Genomic DNA, 23,526 nt, shown 5'->3' on the forward strand with positions numbered 1-23,526 from the left:
GTTTGACGGCTCGACTCAGGACTGTTTCCCAAGGCTGCTCTCACAGCCCGCTGCAGTTTAGCTAATTCTGATGCTTTGTTGCAGTGAAATATCTTATTTTATAGACCTATTTTAGCCGGTCTTATTTTGTTTAATGGACACTACGCTCAGCAAATGACGTTTGCTGCTTGTTCAAACTACTTAGTTTAAATGAGTTAAGCCAACACAATTGTTGAGTTTATTTGGGGACAACTGTGTTGTTTTATGCTCAATCTAATAAGTGAACTTAATTTCTTCATGTTGTCCCGACACAAATCGATTGTGTGGAACCCAGCATTTTCGTTCCACAATTCCTACACAAATCGATGAAGTTAACTTAAGTGTTTTTAGAAATTTAGGTTGATTGAACATTAAACTATTAAGTTCTTCCAAAAACACATCGAGTTGTTATTTAAACTCATTTTAAATAAGTAGTTTGAACAAGCAGCAAAAGTCTTTTTCTTTAGTGTATAAAAGGGAGTAAAGTACAGTAAAACAGCTGTGTGTGTGTGAGTATGTTCACATTAAAGAGCATTTCTGTCTCATACAGAGAGAAATCATAATTATGCGATGATATTTAAAGCTGGAATAAATAAATAAAACATCATGAAATTAAACATTTAAAATATTAAAAATGAATAAATAAATACATACATTTCAAATAAAAAAAAAATCTGATGAAAAACAAACTGGATGAAGTCTTGGATTAGGGAATAAAATTAAATTATGGCAAAATATCAGTGAGAAGACAAAAAAAATCTCTTAATTACGACGTTTATCTCAGTTTATTTCAGTTTTATGTTGGACCATTTTATATTGCAGATCTGCATTGTATTTATAATTTACCAATAGTTTGTTTTTCATACCTTTACACCAATTTTGCACGCAGAAATTGTGTTTATTTATTTATTTATTTATTATTTAACAGAGGAATACACGAAGTTAAAATGTTTTCAGTGTCGACTGTTTTATTTAATAAAATTTTTGCTTTGTTAGCATAATCACAGTCAATCAGCAGAACTATGTTAAAAATGTACAAATCACCGAATAATTCGTTTCTGAAATCACTACCATCCTGAATTTTATTCATCTTCAATTATGAACAGTTATAAACCCATGTAAACAAGTCGAGAGTACAGATATATTGATTAAAATATCCAACACTTTAAAACAAAACATCTTTTAAAAGTGGTCCTGTTATTTTCCGAATGCAGTCGTTGTGCTTTAAGTTTTTCTGAGATTTATGAAAAAATAGACAGCTCTTTGTCTATTTCAGTGTGTGGGTGTGCAGGGCCCTGCTGGAGATCAGGTCAGACTCTCAGAGCCTCTGAGGCACACACACTTGTATTGCTATCTTTGAGAGGACTTTCTATAGATGTAATGATTATTATATTGTATGTATATGTATGAAGTGGAAGTGGCGCAGTAGGTAGTGCTGTCGCCTCACAGCAAGAAGGTGACTGGTTTGAGCCTCGGCTAGGTCAGTTAGCGTTTTTGTGTGGAGTTTGCATGTTCTTCCTGCATTCGCGTGGGTTTCCTCCAGGTGCTCTGGTTTCCCCCACAGTCCAAAGACATGCGGTACAGGTGAATTGGGTTGGCTCAATTGTCAGTAGTGTATGAGGGTAAATAAGTGTGTGTGGATGTTTCCCAGAGATGGGTTGCAGCTGGAAAGGCATCTGCTGCGTAAAAACGTGCTGGATAAGTTGGCGGTTCATTGTGCTGTGGGACCCCTGATTAATAAAGGGACTTAGCCGAAAAGAAAATGAATGAACGATTGACTTCTTTAATAAACATGAGTAATCAGCCTATTAATTCAGCTGTAAGTAGCCTCTTGTAAGTTTGACTTACAGTAAAATCTAATATATTGTGCTTAATTGTATTCTCACACTGAATATTTCTAAATCAAGTTTTAGATTATTAACAAGCCAGTAATTTTGTCTTTACATTATATGATCGTTTAGAATGAATTAATAAGGTGTTTAAAGCATTTTTACGTTTTATTATTCAGGCATATTGTGAGAGTTATTCGTGGTTAAGTGGTGAAAGGGAGATCAGATGAAAATATAAAACTGAATCACAGACGAAGACTGAACTGAAGCTGTAGGTCATGATGAATAATGGCGATGTTTGAAATGCACATATTAAAACAATGCCATTAGTTATAATTACTGTTTAATGAAATCATAAACACAACATGCCACTGGGGACTTTCTGGCCCAATTTCAAGGGTACAACTCTTCACTTCACCTTAAAACAATATTTGTAACTCAGATCATTCTCAGTATACCGTGTCATGTTGGCTCAGTGGTTAGCGCTGTCACCTCACAGCAAGAAGGTCGCAAAATCCTAAATGCAGTTAGCATTTCTGTGTGGAGTTTGCATGTTCTCCCCATGTTGGCGTTGGTTACCTCCGGGTGCTACGGTTTCTCCTGCAGTCCAAACACATGTGGCATAGGTGAATTAGATGAACTAAAATAGCCCTAGTGTATTAGTGTGTGTGAGTGAATGAGTGTATTTGGGTGTTTCCCAGTACTGAGTTGCAGCTGGAAGGGCGTCCGCTGTGTAAAACTTATGCTGGATAAGCTGGCGGTTTATTACACTTTGAATAAAGAAACTAAGCTGAAGGGAAATGAATAAGTGAACTTCATTCCTTCACGTTGTCCCAACACAAATCGATTTTACAGTGTAGCAGGTGTCCTGTGTGATCTGACCTCCGGCTCCGTCATTTCAGCCTCATCCTGACCGGATCAGACTCAGATCTCAGATCAGGATCAGGAGGTCCTGCTGCAGAGCATGTTCAGGGCACGACCTGCACACCGAAACAGTCACGGCCGCTCAGCCTCCCCGTCCTTGATCCCTGAAAACCTGGCTCCAGCGGCCCTGCAAGGAAAGGGCCTCTGTTTTAGTGGACGGAGCCGTGGTGTCCGCGGCCGGCTATTTGTCCTTGTCTAATTACGGCAGCGGCTGCAGCTCCTGCATGCTGATGAGTAATGGAGCGGGCCGGCAGGGGGGAGCGCTGGACGGGCCGGCGCTCTGTCATCCGCTCGGCCCATTTGTCTTGTTGAGTCCGGGGGAGGCAGAGAAGAGCGCGGGCCGGGGTGAGGGGTGCGTGCAGCGGGCGCTCCTGAGCAGAAAATACTGGAAGATTACTTCCCATTTTACGCCACTTTACACTCCCCTCCGCCACTGTTGCGACGGCGGGGAGATGTGAAATATGACGGCGGCTCTCTTTTTCCTCCACCCTGTTTTTGTCTTTGTCAGTCGCTGATGTGTTGATCTGTTGATTTGGGGTGGAGGGCGCATGACTGGATGTCCGTCTCTGTGTGTGTGTTTTATTTATTTTTTCACAGATGTCTGTCTGAGAGGAGAGAAATCAATAATACCAGCCCGTCACGCTGCCCCTCGTGTTCACGGAGGACGTTAAGTGAATTTATTTTTAATAGCATGTTTATTTGACCTTTAAAGGGCACCTAGGTTACCCCTTTTTTCAGATTCAATATAAGTCTTTTGCGTCTCTAGAATGTGTATATAAAGTTTCAGATCAAAATACCCATCAGATTTTTCATTATACCTTTTACAAGATGCTGTTTTATACTGATTTCCAGCAGGGGGTGGTTTTGTCGTACTGCGCCTTTAAGCCGAGTTCTGCCCGCCTACTATTTCTACATGCCTCCTCCCTCAGCTGCGTCAGACAACAGACAGACTTAAAGGAAGAAGGTCTCACGTAGCGTTTGTGAGATACTACAGTAAGAACTAACCTTTACTAATCAGTATTGTGAAGTTGCATTGATGAGTCACACACAATATCGTTACGAAGTTAACGGCTGTGCTGATGAAGTAAAGCTGAAGTAAAACGCTGTAATTAATTACACACATACTCTGTTTTAAAACACTTTAAACATGTGAAACTCACTCTTAATCACATTTGATGATGATTGCTGATCCTAGCGAACAGAACAGAGCTTTTATTCCCGGTTGCTTTGCGTATGTCTGTCTGGTTTTGTTGACATATACATGTGACTACCGGAACATGTTAATGCGTGCAGCTGTCAATCAATTCGGTGGGCGGGGGGATCGCACACCTACGTAATGGTGCGATCGATTTGAAAACAGCTCCAATTGGCCGACCCTTTTTTTTGTAGTTAAATTGAAAAAAAAAAGGACTGAGTGTGTTCATATCACCCCAGTATGACGGTCTATACACTACACCAACACACAGATCTGTCCACTCAGCTTAAAAAGTAGATTTTTAACCATAGGTGCCCTTTAAAAAAACATTATTTTATATATATATATAAAGATTCCTACATAATTTACAGGTGATTCGTATTGCAGGAGTATTTCAATGCTCAGAGGTGGTTTGTTGAATGTCAGGTTTGTTATTTGTGTATAATGTTTTTAAATATTTTTTTAAACAGTCATGAATATTCATTCATTTTCTTTTCGGCTTAGTCCCTTTATTAATCTGGGGTCACCACAGCGGAATGAACAGTCAACTTATCCAGCATATTTTTTCCGCAATGGAGGCCCTTCCAGCTGCAACCCATCACTAGGAAACATCCACACAACATACCTGTCAACATTGGGATGTGAAAATAAGGGATATGCCCACCATAATAAGCACCCCCCCCCCAACCCCCCCCAACCCCCCCCAAAAATCCCCAAATTACTAAATATGTTTATTTGGAGCTGCTTCATTGTAAATAAACAGTAAAATAGTCAGTAATGTTTTAAAATTATTATTACCAAAAGAAAAATAAATATATAGATTAGCAGCAAATACATTAGCAAAGAGTTCAGCCTATTAAAATCAATAGCTATTATAATGACATAGAATCAAGCTATCAAATCTCATTAGCCGTTTCTCCACTGTATAACTTATACATTCTGATTAAAGAGCAACGAATGTCTCTCATTTATTAAGATATTTTATTACATTAAATAACAGGTTAAAAATGCACACATTTAACGTTATAATGAAAGCATTCGACTGCTTTCCTTACATTTTACGCTCATTTAAGACGAAATTAGTTGTGTTTGAAAAAAAAAACCCCACCAAGATCGACATCCTTATATGTTATTATTATTAATTATGTGTGTATGTTGGGTAAACAAGAGGGTTTATAAAGACAGGACTAAATTAACAAACACGAAACAGCTGTAACATAACACAATCAGTAATACAAAGGATTATGGGAAATGAAGTGAAAGTACAAAACAAACTAGTGCCCTCAAGTGTCATAACTAGGGCACTGCAACAGGTGTTACAAGTAGTATGTATGGCTGCATTATGTCTTTAAAACATGCGATACGGGGTGGTATGACGCCATTCCTTTTCGCGCTTACCAGCTAACTGCTTAAACTCCATGTGGAAAGCTTTCCCGCTGTTAGCAGTTTGCTCAATAGCTTGGCATGTAGGATGGTGGACTTAAGACGCAGAGAGAAGTTGACCACGATGACAAAGTTCGAGTCCGGTGAAGAACGGTTCCAGAAAAGTAAAACAACAACAGAAGCCAAAAAATAAAACAAAACAAAAAAGAAAAGAAAATGAATGAATGTCTTAAACCACTAAATCAAAATATTTCAAACCCTAACTTAACTCCTACCCTAACTAACCATGCATCAGTTCATTCATTCATTCATTTTCCTTTGGCTTAGTCCCTTTATTCATCAGGGGTTGCCACAGCAAAATGAACCACCAACTTATCCAGCATATGTTTTACGTAGCGGATGCCCTTCCAGCTGCAACCCAGTACTGAGAAACATCCATACACACTCAAACACTACGGCCAATTTAGTTCATTCAATTCACATGTGTTTGGACTGTGGGGGAAACCGGAGCACCTGGAGGAAACTCACACCAACAAACATAATGTTTCTGAAGGCTTCATCTGTCCATCCTGCAGGTTGTTCTTGAGCATCTCAAGAAAGCCTTGTATCTGTATAAAGGACTAGACACTAGAAGACTCTCCCTTAAAGCCGGTGGAAAAACTCTGATCAGAGGCCATGTCTCCGTAACTCCTGTATTGATTTTCAGGACTTTTTCTTCCTCCGCCCTGCTGCTCCTTACCCTTTTTTTTTGCGAGTAAATAAACACCAGATTTGTCATGTGCATGTCCGTGGAAGGGGATATAGGGGCTAGTAGGAACGGGTCAGGTCTGGGTCAGAAATGATTCATACTACCATCTTATGGGTGGAGAGCTGGAGGCTCAGCCCGTGGCACTCCTCTTCTGACCCCGAATCCCTGAGCCACTCTGGTGCTAAATCACGTGCCGTCAGCTGGCTTTGGGAACAATGCAGCCCCATCACCTCCGCCGGCTGCCGCTTCCTCTGTTGTTAATGCAGAGTGCGCGGCCCGTGCTGGCTGTATGCCCTGAACGCTGCCTCTCGGGATGCCTTCCAGGACAGGATTTTGGGCGGGGAGTATTCCAGAGCAATCCGAAGAGGATGACTAGAGACTAACCAAGTTTTCCAAGATTCATCATTGTTCGGCTACATGTATGAATACATGAGAGGCCTTTTGTTGACATCTTCAACAAGATAAAGTCTGTTTCTTAATATGTCCTTGTGTTCCTGTGCAACATCATCATCAACCTCCAAAGTTCAGATCCAAAACTCTGGACCAAAGCTATTCCGTTGGCGACCCTAGGACAGAACCCTGCCCCAGAGGCAATTTGTTCTGGCCCTTAGAATAGTGTGACCAAGACATCAAAAAGAAACTCAGTTCAGTCGAAAAACGGTATAGTTATGAAGTGATGTACGTCTGTTCAATACAGCATGAGCTGCAGATTGAGGCTGTGCAGAGCGTGAGTCACCTGACATTAAGCGAGTGAGTAGCGTGGGAGCCGAAAACATTTGGATAGGTTTGAAGAAGAGGCCTTTTGTACAATGCACTGATATCGTTAATAGGGATGCAATGGTTAGCCGATTTCACTATTAACCTCACTTAAATTCATTACGGTTAATTAATCGAAAAGACTTCTCAATGCCGCGTTTCTGTTGCATGGAACAAAACAACAACTAAACAAAGTTATGCCAACTGTGTGCTAGTTTAAAGTTCCGAGCTTACAACAAGGCTAATACGCAAACACACTGGATTAACCCCCCCCGGGGTCAAAGCATATACGCGGTCTGACAAGTTTTTACCTCATAACGCTGAAATTAACTTAAATTATACTTTCAGTTTTGATCGTACAGATAAGATCAATACATCAATCGAATCTGTTAGGTGTCTAGTTTACAATGTGTACACTCACAAAGCCAACAAACATATGTGCTTTTGCAAAACAAGAATAATAAACAGTGTAGGCAATCTGTCTTTTCTCTCTCTGTGAACTGTTTTTAGAAATGTGTCAGTAAAATGCGCTGAAACTCCACGAAAACAAAACACCCAGAGATGAGACACATATCTTTAGAAATAGCTTGAAGTGTTTACTTTTAAATGCAGTGAGTGCATGTTGAAAACAAATATTGTTTGATAAAGTAATCGGTATGAAACCAACGCTATGTCTAGTTTCTCAGTCTGAGCTCATTAGAGTTAATGCTACCAAGCCCACGGGGCTTTGATATTACAAATAGCCTGCATGAGACGTGCGCAAGATATAGACTCAGGAAAAACACGTCATTAAAATGAACTGAAATTTAGCAAATACTTAACAAAGAAATATGAGATGTTTCTAAAGAAAGCTTAATATGTGTACCTTTTACTTACTACTTTTTTACGTCAGGAGTTTCCCTGAGTAAAAGTAAACATTAAAATAATGATCCAGCCTGATCTCATGAGGAAACATAAGTATTTTACGTTTTGTCAGCTTTTGCCAATGAATACGTATGAGTTCAGTACGAAAATGTACGATTTTAAAAACGAAGCGTGGCACTCAACCCCACCCCTAACCCCAACTATCATTGGGGGATGAGCAAATCATACTAAATTGTACGAATTAGATCGTATACGAATTCATACGTATTAGCCACTAAATCAAAAAGTTACCAATTGCCGTGAGATTGCGTTGGATGGTCATAATAAAAGCACAAACACTTTAAGAGGGTTCATTTGCTGAAATTCATATTAAAATATATTTAATTGTATTGTGCAATAATACGTACTGTATGGCTGCATTTTGTCTTTAAAACAAACGCTACAGAGCATACTTTTCTCACTAACCAGCTAATCGCTTACCGGGAGGACTTCCGAGAACTTAAAATGTAGAACCGATGACGGGGTTCGAGTCCAGTGAAAAACGGTTCCAGAAGGCAGGTAAGAGAAAAACAGAAGCCAAAAAATAATAATAATAAACAAGTAAATAACAGGGTGAGAATGTGTTAAAATCTGAGAACGTGGTAAAAATCAGGGGGCTTTTCTTTTTCTGCATTGCTTTTCAAAACATTGCATTTGGATTCAGGGAAGTGGGTGAGCGGGTCACTCTGTGCTTTTCATAACACTATTGGTTGGGTTTAGGGAAGGGTTGGTTGGTCAGTCAGTCAGTGAGTTAGTCAACAGTAGCCTCTGGTGGATTTACGTTAGAAGAGCAGGCGTAAATGACACTTGTAAGAGATATTTGAGATAATAGCGGCCTCTGGCACATTTGCAAAAACTGCAAAAAAACATAGCTCTTGGGATGTATTTTGCTCTCTCAAGTACAAGTTCATTCTCAGTGTTCTTGGAATTGAGAAACAACCTTGGTCTTAATCTATTTTTTCGTCTTTTCCTTAAAATGTAATCAAAACAGGTAGTCTGCCAGCCTCATGTCTTGCGGGCAACTCTTACCGCTCTTCCTACATTAACAGCTTTCCTGGATTCCCGCTTTTTGGAGCACTTGTTTTTTAGCGTTTGGCTGTGGAAGCCCAATCTATCATGTCTCCTCAGTGGCAGGGAGATCAATATGTCAGTACCCAAACACCACCAACATGCTGTTATGATAATGTTGGCGGTGATCGCGTTACAGCGCAGTGAGCAGGGGATCGAACCTGAGCTGTCAAATGGGCTGACGAAAACCATGAATCACTATTAGAGTGGCTGCGTTTCCCACCCAATTCCCTCCATTTGCCCCATGCGAGTGAAACGCTACATTTACAGCAAGACTTCAAAATACCCTTGTGTAAACGGATAATTCAAAACGGTCATTTGGATTGACCCTATTTATCTTATTAAATACACATTTTTGGTCTTATTTTAAAAAAAGAAACAAGGATTCACCTTTCATCCATGCATCATCCCCTATCTGAAGTGATTTTTCTTTTTGGCTTTGCTCAACAATCTCTCTTGAAGCTCCATTCTGGCATGTAACACCATGTTTTTTACAATTCAGTTAATTCCCAGTGGATGAAATCAAGTCCTGCTTTGCTTTTCTTGTTAAGAAATCTGCCCATATTGAGAATCAAAACTGACTCATAAGCACGTGATCCTCTCGAAATTAGTTTATAAATAAACGAGATTGTGGTGTGCCTTCTTTTGGATAAATTACAAGGAAATACACCACATGATAGCATTTTTATTAACTTGCTGCATAACAAGAACTTGATGAATTTACAGTAGGTTTATAGGAAAGCTTAACTATCATTTTCAAAAATAACACCATCATCAACGGACGTTACATTCATTGATTGCACTAGGTTTCTCATTGAAGTCCTCTACTTGGAATCTCTGCACTGTAAAAAAAAATCCTGGTTGCCTTAAAATTTTAAGCTGAATCAAATTAACCGTATGAGTCCATTGAACTTATATTATGTTAAACTGACTTAAAACAGCTGGATTAACTTATAAAATTAAGTTAGAACAAGATTAATTAAGATTAAGATTAAGTTAGAACAATGAATTAAAAACATACTGTCATGACTAATTGATCCCTGCTGAAAAATCCAGCTTAATCCAGCCTAGGCTGGTTGGCTGGTTTTAGCTGGTCGACCAGGCTGGTTTTAGAGGGGTTTTGGCCATCTCCAGGCTGGTTTCCAGCCATTTCCAGCCTGGTCTTAGCTGGTCAGGCTGGGAGATGACCAGCTAAAACCAGCTTGACCAGCCTAGCCAGGCTGGGAGCCCAGCCAAAACCAGCTATATCCAGCTTAAACCAGGCTGGTCAAGCTTATTTAGCTGGTCATTTTTTTGGTCATTGGAAATGGCCAAAACCCCTCTAAAACCAGCCTGGTTAACCAGCTAAAAACAGCCAACCAGCCTAGGCTGGTTTAAGCTGGATTGTTCAGCAGGGATTATAGAATATTTTACAGTGTGGGCTTAGCAAAACAAATGTAAACAATAAAAACAATTCATATACAATTCATTCAACTCCTAAATACTTTACTTGAACTCACCATAAGTATAGAAACGGTCAGTTGTTTACCTACCCATTAATATCCTGTGGAACCTGTGTGACCTGTTGCGTTTAAGGAGATGTTAAAGTCTGCAGGACCAGAAGTTGCTTTAGACTTTTATTCCAGTATGATGATGATTTCCAGCTGAAATGGAATATTGAGTAGGGGGTGTGGCTTTTCTTTAGCACTCCTCATCTTTCACTGGCAGTACACTAATGGCTGGAGGGACGTGACTAAACATATTACACCCAGTCCGTCCGACTCGGAGAAGGACCTGCGTTCCAGAGATTAACTTAAACAGATTAATCATTCACTTTAATACTAACAATCAGTACTTTTACATAGATACCAATTCTCTGATTTTACTATGATCAAGACAATACTCTGAGTAAGCATTGGTGCTGTGACCTGGATGGGAGTAAGGTTTAGGGGCATGAGTCTAACTGAAGCCAGTTAGGAAGTGCTGTGCAGGTAATCCTCACTCCTCTGACCTCTAAAGGTGCTCTAGTGACAGATGCTAGAGGCCATGGTCTTTAGCATCCTTGTTAGAGCAACCGACTCCCATGCGGAAGGTTGACGGTTTGAGACCAGCTCGGAGCAGATTGGGTGGGGTAGGACCGGCGGGGTTACAACTGCATGACTTTAAAATAGGAAGAATCACAGACAACTTTGTCCAAACGTTCAAACGCAAGAAATGACATGAAAACAACGTGAGGTCATGTAATATATCTTTCGTTATTAACTACATAATGGAAAAAGAGTCCTTTAGCTTTAGAAAACTGTGTTGCTCACTTGACGCTCCAACTGACAAAGCTGTGGATTGCGAGCCACAACCTGTAAGGATTTTTATTTGTTAAAACTGATTTATTACATGCACAGTTTCTAGTGTTAACACAATGTTGTGGCAAAGATGTAAACAAGAACGTAATCATTGGGAAATGCTGTTTGGCACCGCTAACATTTTAGCTACAAATTCATGTTTATCATTCAAACCGTTGTAAACACAGCAAAAGCTCATGCTTGTAGAGGCATGACGTGTTGAAGTGGAGCCAATCCTCGAATCACAGGACATTAAGTAAGTTGACCAATCAGAGCCTCTTGATGGCGGGCCTTTTAGAGGAACTAAGAAATATGACAGTTGTTTTAATGTTAGCAGAGTAGCTGTATATGACTAAAGTAAGATATATGAAAACAATATGATTTTCTACAAATGAAGCATGAGCACATATTATTTGCATATTAATAACACAACCAAGCCTTAAAAATACACTTTGGACCACCCCTTTAGAGATGAAATGCAGCCAAACGATCTTCAGAAATGTATATAGGGCTACGTTTTCAGAATGAGCCTGTGTTGCCCAAATTAATCATTCATTCATTTTCTTGTCGGCTTAGTCCCTTTATTAATCCTGGGTCGCCACAGTGGAATGAACCGCCAACTTATCCAGCAAGTTTTTTACGCAGCAGATGCCCTTCCAGCTGCAACCCATCTCTGGGAAACATCCACACACACACACTCATACACTACAGACAATTTAGCCTACCCAATTCACCTGTACCGCATGTCTTTGGACTGTGGGGGAAACCGGAGCACCCGGAGGAAACCCACGCAAAGGGAGGGAGAACATGCAAACTCCACACAGAAACGCCAACTGAGACGAGGTTCGAACCAACGACCCAGCGACCTTCTTGCTGTGAGGCGACAGCACTACCTACTGCACCACTGCCTTGCCCTTGCCCAAATTAATCTCTGATAAAGAAAAGCACGAACCTTCGAGCAGCCTGCAGAGGCGCCATCTTTATTGTTAGTCAAGCGATTGAGTCAAATTCAGGATGGAGAACTTGTTATGGACAAATAACTAGATAAAAATACGATTAAATAAATGATGTCTTCAGTGAGAGGAAACAATGCTTTTAAACAGGTCAGTGGCTGCAGCCTATTTTTGCGATGGCCTTGCTTTTTATGTAGACCTCAATGTAATTTCAACAAGGTTTCATCAGCCTTGTTGCTAATCTGATATGTTTTTTTTTCCAAAACACCTGCTACGTCCTTTAGATGCCAAGCGGCGCAGCTCAGCGACTAGATGGGAGATGAATTTCACTTAATGCACGCATTTAAACCCAGCAAAACAATCAGACTCACCGCAACGCAGCTCGCGGCGGTCAGGTGAGTGGCGCTAGGCTAGTCTCCGGGGCTGGCGAATGTCTCCTCGGCCCATGTCAACAGCCGTTTAACCCGCTAGACTGGAACCCGATCCACCCCGGGCCTCCAGCTCATTAACCTGAAACGCGGTGAATTGGTCTGCAAGAGTGTGGCTCCAGTTACCCGGCTAATGTTATTTCGCCGCTAACATCAAAGCCAGCGGATGTTAGCGTGTTGGACAAATAGCCTGCACTATTTGCCCTAATAGCCAGTGGTGGTGATGTGTCTGTGTGTGTGTTATTTAAGTAATGCGCACTTTCCTACTCATGTGTGTGTGGAAGAGGGGGGATATTATTTGAGTTTACAGGATGCAATTTTCTTTAATATAAATGTCCTAATCTAATTTAGCGGCAGGCGCGCGCTTTAGCTCCGAGCACTTGCCGAGTGTATGTTTCTGCTGACTATCTGCTTTGGCAATTTCCACGGATGAGTGGCTCTCTGGGAGTGCATTATGCATCACTCTCACTTGCTTAAAGATTACGTGTGCGCTGGGAAGGCATTACACAAACAAGAAAATATGCCTTTGATTAAAATATATTTTATCTTTTTATTGATTAAAAGGCACAGTTTGGTAATAGAGCGAGTCTGCCCCTCCTTCAGGATCTTGTGTTTTTATTACTGCTGCATGTTTTTTTCTCCATAGTCTGTTCGCCTAATTGGTTTTATATCCTCTTGAAGGAGGTGTTTTTTTGTAGTACAGTATACTGGGTGCCATATTTCCAACAATAAAGCTGAAAAACACATCTTTGTAGGACTTGAGATAAACTTAACTTGGAAAAATCGCTGTTTAGATTTGTATTTGTTTTAATCAATCTCTTGTAAAGTTATTTTTTTCTTACATCACATTCGGCCTTATTGGTAAAAGTGCACTTAATTGAGTTGAATGCAGGCCTAGACTTCATTCATTAATTTGGCTCACTTCAGAACAGACACGAATTCGCGTGATGAGCAGGGCTTCTGTCTGCCCGGTGACTATTTTTATGAAGAAAATAACAGTGTTTATGTGCTTTATGAAGACTGAAAAACAGCGTCGATATGTTTAGGGCCATGTCTGAGTCCACTACATACTTTCAGAGGTGCATCCAGCTGTGTGAGTTCATCAACACCTCCAGAAACTGAACCTGGATGACGGAGGCTTTCAGCGGTGCTTCTGACTGAGCCAAGCCCAGTTTGATGACTTGTTGTCGGTGTCGCCAGGAGGATTTCCCCCTGGACACCATCAACAGGTTTTACGTTACAATCACGCCCCCACAAGAGCAAGCTTCTGATTGGTTAATGCGGCGCGAATGTCCGCTGAAGTTCAGATTTTCGAACTTGAGGGATTCGCGCGAAATGCGCGTCAAACGCGCAAAACGCTCAATTTGCCGCGCCATTCGCGCGTATCGCACCGCAAGATGTCTGTTCGCGCATTTGCATTGACTTAACATGTAAATCACTCGCGCTTGATGCGCGTTCCGCGTCTGGTGTGAACGCAGCATTATACTTTATGCAGAAGCAGCACCTCAGTGCGTCGCTGAAGCAACAGTGCCAGGCCCGGATTGGCTAATCAGGAGCACCGGGAGAATTCACCGTGGACCGGTCCGTTTTTTTTGGCCGCGAGGGCTGCTTGCACTTTCAGCAGTCGCACTTTTTTCATTTATTTATTTATTTGACCATAGCCTCACTCTTTTTTTCATTATTTTAATTTTCAGCCACGTGAGCAAAAAGCAGCCCTGCAGGTCATTCGACTCCAAACAGCAGCACCTTAGTGAATATAACAATTCAAATAACTAATATTAATGAATATTACACCTGCTTCATAAAAACTACATTAAAAAATCTGACATAACTTGATCAGAAATCCAAAAAAGGGGAGGAAAAAAAGTCTTGCAGGTGACAGTGCGTTACTTATTTTTTGTTTCAGACACCAGCATAACAGCGCTATTGTGGTCCAGTGATCAGCACGTTGTGATACGATTTTACATTTATTTTGGCCCGAACTACAAAACCTAATGTAAAACAATTTCAGTATCAGTTTTGCTTAAGTTGCACACTTTGTTGCAGGAGAGGGGAAACTGAAGCGGCTGCTTTAATGCTGCGTTCTCACCAGAAGCGGAAGAAGCATCAAGCGTGAGTGATTTACATGTTAAGTCAATACAAAGGCGCAAATAGATATTCTGTGGCGCGATACGCGCAAATGAGGCGGCGCAAATTTGAGAATCTGAACTTCAGTGAACATTCGCACCACGTTAACCAATCAGAAGCTTTCTCTTGTAGGGGCGTGATTATGATGTAGTGCCTGTTTGTGTCCCAGGGGGAAATCCGCTGAAAGCTTCCATCATCCAGGTTAAGTTTCTGGATGAGTTTATATGCTCACAGAGCTGGGTGAACCTCTGAAAGGTTCTAGTTGACTCAAACATGGCTCAAAAACACATAAACACAGTTATTCTCTCAATAAAATCCATGTTAGCCATTTAGCAACAAAGCTAGTCACCGGGCAGACAAAAGCGTCAAGTTTCGTTGTTCACTGTGTTGCAAAGTTCAAGCTTGGTGAACTCTGAACTGGAAATTGCATCACTTATCAGCATGAGACCAATCGAGGATCAAAACATGACCTCTCTGGACAGAAATTTAATACATGAACCAATGGCTTGCTTTTTTGATGGCTAATCATCTTATTTAATCCCACCCCTTTTCGCAGCCCCATACCACAGAATTTCGCACGGTCAAACTCTAGTGTGAGCACAGCTTAAGGGTACAGGTCTCAAACCTGATTCCTGGAAGGCCACGACTCTAATCAAACACAGCTGAACCAACTAATCAAGGTGTTTAAGACACTAGAGCAGGGGTGGGCAAACTCGGTCCTGGAGGGCCGGTGTCCTGCACAGTTTAGCTCCAACTCTAATCAAACACACCTGCTTATAGATTTCTGGTGATCTTGAAGACACTGATTAGCATGTTCAGGTGTGTTTGATTAGTGTTGGAGCTAAACTGTGCAGGACACCGGCCCTCCAGGACCGAGTTTGCCCACCCCTGCACTAGAGACTATCAAGCAGGTGTGAGTTGGAGGTGGTCGGAGCTAAACTCTGCAGATCTGTGGCCCTTCAGAACCAACTTTGCCCATCCCTGCTCTAAGATATTGGCGTGGCATTGAAAGGCGGTCTGCAGCTGAAGCGATACGCAGGAGGAGCAGATCTCGGCTGCTGTCTGAGAAAGAGAGATGGCCCGTTTGAATGGGAACAGATGGAGATGTGCTCTTTAATTAACCCGACAGAATCAGGAGGCTGGAACCAGGCCTCAGCCCATGAATAACGTGCGTGTCGAGTTATCGGACTGTCCCCTTGCTCGCGCCGCCTCCAAATCCCGCTCCCTGCGCACACGCTATTTTATTTCTCATTAGCGTGAGGCAAACTGCTGGGGGATGAAATTTGCTAACAGGAATTAAAAGTGCATTAACACATTGGGGAGTTTCATTTCCGCTAATAGTTTTATTAGCGCTTTGACCTTTCAGTTCATTAGAGGGGTTGATCGGGGAGAAACAGAGAGAGGAAGGTGAGAGACGAGTGTTTAACACGCAGGGTTACGGCACCGCGAGTGCTGGGTCGCACACACACACACACAACTTCATCTTCATTGTCACTGTGGTTATGGCTCTCTGTGTGCCAGATGAGAAAGAAAATGTTTTAAATATGTTTTCTCCCCTAACAGGACTGTAAGCAATGATAGCCTTTTCAAAGCGTCTGCCACTGTGAATTCGATTCTATACGGTAGCATTAAATCTGGCCGTGGGATTTCCTTCAAGCAGATTTCTGCCTATTTATGCTGTTTATATTTGTCATTTTAATTAATGCTGACTCTCTGTTAGTGATGGGAAGTTCGGATCATTTTACTGACTCGGATCTTTGAATGTTTTTTCGAGTCATTTCGTTCAATTTGCCAAAATATTATTAAAATGTTACAAATTGCTTCCAAACACATCTACAACTAGCCCAAAAGGTTGATCACACGACAAATAAGTCATAAATACAATATAAGAAGGAGAGAATAATAATTCAATGTTTACCTGCTCTTTTGTCTATGAAGGTATTGTTGTCTGTTTGCTCAGCTCACCTCTTCATGTCTTCAAATGTCAGGGGTTCATTCACGTTACACTGACAGTCACATATAATCTTAATCAATGCACAGTCTGAGCCGATAGGAGCCATGATCGTTTGTTCATCACGTGACAGAATGACTCAAACCTGAGGACTCGAGAGATGAAAGGTTCAATTCTTTTTCCGGCTCTAAACGCGTATGATTGGCCCGTGATGAACGAGTGACTCAGACCCGATAGAGGACTCGAGCGATGAACGGATCAAAACTTTTTCCTGCTCTAAACGCATATGATTGGCTTCTGCCAATGTGATGAAGACTTGAAATTAACGATACCTGCACAAATGTGCGCACGGGCGGATGAGCGGATCACTCCCTGAGAGGACTTGTAGTTCCCGAGTCATATTAAAGATTCGTTTAAAATGAACGAATCATTCATGAACAACCCATCACTACTCTCTGTTGGTTTACAATCGCCAATCCCTTTTTAATATTAAAAATGCCTTGGAAAATAGAGTGATCAACAGCTGGGGTGAACAAAAAAACTCCCCCTCGGTTTTCACCACAAGTACCTGCTTTCCTTCGCCGGACTCTGTGGCACTGTGGGAAAAGAAACCGCCAGAGGTATCAGGAAGAGCTTGGTGGCCTGCTGGTTAGACTGAAGTCACGTTTGGCAAATTTTCCCAGCGCGGATGTTTGTGGACTACTGGCGGAGTACCATAATGGAACACAGTCGATTTGTTTGTCAATGCTCTTTGGATCCTGCATTTACCTGGGGTCCGTTCTTCGTACGTGGATTACTCGGTTAGCTGGATTTGGTTATAGGCGATTTGACACGATCCAGGATCGTTTCATTCTTCAAAGCTGATCCGAGAGTTGTTGTCATAGCAACAGTTCTGCTAGCTCAAACCTGATCGGGAGCAGGTTCAATTCATATAAACAGGATTAGATCGGCTTAGTTCAAGCAAATATAATAGAGAAAGTATGTTCTGAATTCTGATATTTTCTTACAGTAGTAGTTATATACACTTGGGAAAATAGTAAATATTTTTTAACTATATATATAAATTTATAATCATTAATAAAACAAATGAAGTTATATTTATTAATAAAACTTATGCAATCTGCACCCCCGAAATGAAAGTACAAAGACTGCCACCTGCTGGTGCAAAGAGAAAACTTATTGGTATGAACTTTTTTAAATCGCTTTAGTACAATTTGTGTAGTATAATAGAAATGCAGAATATGTAACTTTAAAAAAAAAACAATAATACATTTATGCAGTCATGAAGATGTTTTGACAGTTAATATGCCGAAGATTTGATGCTTCACAAAAGTTGCAGACGTCTTTACCAATATCAAAATGCTTTTGTAAACATCCAGTTATTCCATACAGCGATTTAAAAACGGCGACTATAATAAAGAAAATCTTTTCTAAATGTGGAACTAAATACACTGATATGCACTGAAATACATGATGAATACTCTTGACACATGAAAGCGTAAAGCCTGCAGCTCATAACAAATGTGGAAGGTTATTGCGTGTCATATTTAACAAGCCGTTTACTGGTAATTTGATGTAATTTTGCTCACATGGATAATTGAATATTAATCAGATGATGTCATAACGCTGCTGTGCCGTCAGCCAATCGTTGCATTGCTGATCATGATTTCGAGGATCGATAGATCTGTCCTTCACAACACACGCATCGATCTCAGATCAGTTTATCCAGACATTCTAATCTGATTCGCGAACTTGTTTGAAAAACCAAATTAGAGATCAGTTATCGAGATGAAAAGATCCAGGATCTGCCAAATCATCTTAGATCATTTAAGCGAGGTACAAGGAATGGACCCCTGGTTGGTACCAGTTATAAACTCAGACGAAGAACTCCAGTTTTATCGTCCCCTCTCTCATCTTCGCAAAGGTAGAGGGAAGACCTGTTACCTCTGGACAACTCTGGATGTCTCTGGCTATAAACTCTACGGGCCGGTATGATGCAGTTCGTTTTCGTGCTACTAGCTGACTGCTTACCTCCATATTGACGGCTTTTCTGCTCTTACCAGTTTGTCCAGTGGCTCGCCGCATACGTTGGAGGATTAGAGACACAGAGTGGAGTTGACGGTGACTATGGGGTTTGAGTCCGGCAAACAACAGTTGAGTCCGGCAAATTCACAACAGTATCTGTACTCCTACTTGAGTAAAGGATGTGTGTACGTTTGCCATCTCTGACGAGCATAGCTGTGCCAACAACTAACAGTTTTGATTTGGCGTGGTCTTTAATGTGAAATCTTTAATACTCAACCTCTAACTAACGATTTAGTGTTTATGTTTCCTCTTGAGGCGCTTTTCATTGGAGAAGCTCCAGACAAGTTACAATGCAATCTGCTGGAGGTAATTAGCACCTTAAAAAAATTAAATAACATCGATGGCGGGGATCAATAAGCTTGATCTATTGTGAAATTAATCCTGCTATCGACAAAACATGCGAACCCATACAATTAAGAGGCGGGAAAAAGAGGTCTAGACATGGGCCAGCAATGAGAAATAGGATGCTTTTTATCTCGCCGGTTCATTGTGCAGAAATCCTATGAAAGCTTTAATTAATCCGTGCATTATTAATGAAGACTGCAATGAGAGGCTTAGGATTATGCAGAAAGAGAAGGGAAAACACAATTAGTGATATCAGCCTAATGATTTTTACATGTCACTGAGCGCACTGTTTATTGTCAGTCTGGACTAAGGCTAGAATGGGCTTGCTTTGGCCTACTGCCATGTGTGTGTGTGTGTGTTTGTGCGTGTGGTGTGTGTTTTAGCTCACATGTGGCCATCCTACAATGTTTGAATCATTTATGGTGTTCACACCACATGTGGATGAAGCGTTAAGCGTAGTGATTTTCATGTTAAAGCCCCAGTCAGATCCCATGAATTTGTCATGATTTCGGCAGAATATCCTTGACGTAGGGTGTCGTGGGAATTCGTAAATGACAAATGGGCATCGTGACATAAGATTCAATTGTTATTTTCTTGTGTAATGTGGCATAGTTCATGACAACCGATACCATGCCTGCGATTCTCTTGACACCATTGCAGAAAGTCTAGCATGTTTAATTTTTTCTCGTTTTTCATCATGTGGGAGCCACTGTGCAACAGGAGCACATTAGCAGGGCTTTACATTAACTTTTTTGATCACCAGCCTCTGTGTCTAGTAGATTACCAACATTACTTGCCACTCGCCATTTTCACTAGCCACAATTTTATCTAAATAAATGTGACTTTGACATGCTAAAATGACTTGATTTAGATGTTGTGTTGTCCCAGATCAGCAGTTAATACACACAAATGGTCGGTTAATCTCATATTAAAGAAATGTTATTGTAAGGGATGATAATTAAACTATATTAACAAAAATAACTGTAAGCAAAAGAAAGCAGGTAAACATACCACGAGTGATAATGAAAGGATGATCACGTGCCTGAGAATAATTAAAACGAAAGCAGTGACTGCTGCTGTTGCTTACAAACAGGGCCGGCGCGTCCATAGAGGCGACCTAGGTGGCCGCCTAGGGCGGCAGTATAGAGAGGTCGGCATCTGCGACACCTCCCTTACCACCCGCGTCCTCAGTTATGTCCGCGACACCTCCCTCACCACCCGCGTCCTCAGATGTATTTGCGCATAGACGACAGAATAGAGAGGGCGGCGTCAGCGACACCTCCATCAGCACCCGCGTGTCCTCAGTTATATCTGCGCATAGGGCGGCAGAATAGACATCTATCAGGGTGCTGAGGGATGGACACCCCCCTCCCTCCCTCCCCCCTCCCTCAGCACCTGCATGTCCTCAGTTATATCCGCGCATAGTGCGCTGGAATAGAGGTCCGCGACACCTCACTTCATTTTCATAATCGGTCACTTTCGTTTTCACTTTGGGGTTGAGGGCGGCGTGATCGTCCTCTGCCTAGAGCGGCAGTTCAGCTTGCTCCGGCCCTGCTTACAAATATATATATTTTTCAATTTTGAGCTCTTAAAAGCAGCAGGACTGTGAGTACACGAGCATCGTTTTTTTGTCTAGTCTTTCACAGAGAACTGATCGCAAGAGAACGGAAAAAAAAGCGCAAGTAAACGGTAGCGTGCATGCTTTAAAAGCGCGCGAGTAATCATCCTCTCATTCGGTATTCACCTGCTTTGTCTCGCGCGAACACAGTTATTGTTTTCAGTCGTGCTGTTTCTCGATTCTAAGATCACATTTGCACGCATATTGTGCCATCCTTATTGTCGAACCCTGATTTAAGAAAACTACAATGTAAAAATTATTTCCAACCTGCCAAAGTGGCTAGTGGGAGCGGCTGTCCAACCCGACAAAGCTGAAATCCACCCGCATTTGGCAGGTTGGCGGGTGTTAATGTAAAGCCCTGCACATTAGTAATGCGCGGATGGCGGTTATATCCGCCAGTGCTAATCCGCGGGCCAGGTAATAAAAAAATACATTGTAATTAATTGCCGGTGGGTTGCGTGTGAATGTAACGGGACATGGCAGTAGACCAGCGAAAAAGCAGAGAGTGGGCTTTGCAGAATGGGAAGATGAGACGCCTAAAATAATGGATGAAGAGTAGCCTACTGTTCAAAGTTTCAGTTAAAGGAGTTATCAGAGGAAAATCTGCAATCGTTCTGGGAAAAACAAGATCGCACATTTCCATAACTGCAGCGCCTAGCGAGGAGAATCTTGTTCATTCCTTTAACAAGCGGTGAAAGCGAATTCTCATTCAGTACAGCTGGCCGCGATTCGGAGTCGAGGTGGAATCGGCACAGTAGATGCTATTCTGTTTTTGCACTGTGCGAAGAAAAAGGCCAAGTAAACATAAAATAGCTGCCGTGTAGGCTGAAGTGGCACCGTTTTTGTTATCTTGTTCCTGTATCTGTAAAAGCTAAAATGTCTTATTTTTACTTTCTGTATCTATTTGAAAATGAAGAAAATGTTGTCTAAAGACAAACCTTTGTTTTTATAAATAAATGTTCATTTAAAAACGTTTACGATTATCGTATTATTTTACTATCAGAGATGCGCAGATTAAAGCTCACTGAATCTGCTGGTAATATCCACGCATCCATAGAGGCGGCCGCCTAGGGCGGCAGAATCCTTAACAATCCCCCCACCGCCCCGGTCCTTGCTGTCATCTTTGCCTAGAGCTCCAGTTTAGTTCGCCCCGGCCCTGACGGTTACCTATCATGCCTAAAACAAAGAATTAAATTATTAAAACGACGATCAGGTATTACCAGCCAATTACCAGCCTGATCTCATGAAGAAACGCAATTATTTTACGTTTTGTCAGTTTAGTGGCTAACTTGTATGAATTCGTACGAGTTCAGTCGTACAAAAATGCACGATTTTAAAAATCAAGCGTGGCACCCAACCACACCACTAACCCAAACCGTCATTGGGTGATGAGCAAATCTACCTTAATTGTATGAATTAGAATATACGAATTCATACGAATTAGCCACTAAATCAAAAAGTTACGAATTGCCTTGAGATTGTGTTGCAATTACAGTAATTTGAGTATTTGTAATTAGTTACTTTACACCACTGCTTGCAAATAGTAATACATTATGTGCTGTCATGGCAAAGACAAAAGAAATCAGTCATTAGAAATAATAAAAAAAAAAAACTTAGTTGGCAAAAATTTGGGAAATATTACAATTTGACAGGAGGGCGAATAACTTTGACTTCAACTGTAGAGTACAAAGCATGTGAAAGTGAACCCTTTGTGACAAACACCATTAATAAGAGCAGCTGTATGAAGCCTATCTGTGGGCTGACGTGAAGCTAGGAACTGTGGGTAATATTTCAGCCCTCTGTCCTCGGTTCGCTGGCCATCCAGTGGGCTAAAGGGAGCGCGGTGGCTGAAAGAGGAGAAGGCGAAAGAGGAAGAGGAAGAAGGATTGCCTTTCAAGAGTTATGAGCCATTAAATCACGGCCAGGAAATCTCAAGGTTCCTCAAGAGTGCTGCACAAGGAATCTTTGGCCCCAAGAAATATTGTTTATGGTTTAAAAGCCTTGCCGATGGATTTATAAAAGAAACATTCATCATGACAGAAAAATGGAAGAAAACATTCCCGAAATAAATACTCACTCTATAGGTATACTTGTCACCTGGACAGCACAATAACAAGTGAATTGGAAGGAAGATCCTTCATCGGTTGGCAACTGGCCCTCAAATGGTGGAGCGGGATGTCAGCCGGGCCCCGGACAGAGCAGATCAGCAGGAGCGTCTGGAAAACCAAATGCACAGCACCCATATTATGCTGTGTGTTGGAGAGGAAGTATGTTTTAGAAACTGATTTCAAACCACATAGCATTAACATCTTAAAGTAAGACTTTTATTTTTTTTGGAAATAGGCTTATTTTACAAGTCCCCTACATTTAAACAGTCAATTTTTACCCATTTTGAATGCATTCAGCTGAGCTCAAGGTGTAATAGGAGCACTTTTTTCTTAGGCCCTGTTTACACTAACGTGTTTTTGTTTTAAAACGCATAAGTTTAGCTACGGTTACGCCATCCGTCCACACTACGCCGGAGTTCTCAAGCGCCGAAAACGGAGCGTTTTGAAAACGCTGGAGAGGCTGTTTTCATTCTAAAACGCTGCTGCTCCGTTTCAGTGTGGATGACGAAAAACGGAGACATCTGAAAACGGAGGCGGGACAGCAGACATTCGCTACCTGATTGGGGCTTTTGTGTCATTACGTGTCCTTCCCTTATACGTCAAGCCTCTATCACATGACTATAACACATGGCTAACGCTAGCGGAAGACAGTACTGTAAACAACATCATGGACACAGAAATGGGAGCGTTGTTTGCTCTGTTGTCTGTTTTAGGCGCCATTGTGCAGTTATTCATTTGTTACGTTTAGTAACAACTCGACCTCGTCGTC

At 41.5% G+C, this 23,526-nt stretch overlaps 1 long non-coding RNA gene across 5 annotated transcripts in view; it reads right to left on the bottom strand.

Annotated features, from left to right (window-relative positions):
- Positions 1 to 973: 973 nt before the first annotated feature.
- Positions 974 to 23,526, bottom strand: part of LOC141380616 (uncharacterized) — a 41,679-nt gene continuing 19,126 nt past the window's right edge. Inside the window, exons 3-5 of one of the 5 annotated variants that reach the window (XR_015523057.1) lie at positions 22,727 to 22,865; positions 10,357 to 10,597; positions 974 to 2,447 (exon numbers count right to left, since the gene is read on the bottom strand). This is a non-coding gene — a long non-coding RNA (uncharacterized LOC141380616). Of the gene's footprint in view, positions 2,448 to 9,490; positions 9,667 to 10,237; positions 10,598 to 22,726; positions 22,866 to 23,526 lie in introns of those variants that run through there. The other 4 variants (XR_015523058.1, XR_015523060.1, XR_015523059.1 and 1 more) reach the window with 4 other exon arrangements.

This window comes from Danio rerio, chromosome 23 (assembly GCF_052040795.2).
Source record: "Danio rerio strain M-AB ecotype USA chromosome 23, GRCz13ab, whole genome shotgun sequence".
Classification (NCBI taxonomy): Eukaryota; Metazoa; Chordata; class Actinopteri; order Cypriniformes; family Danionidae; genus Danio; species Danio rerio.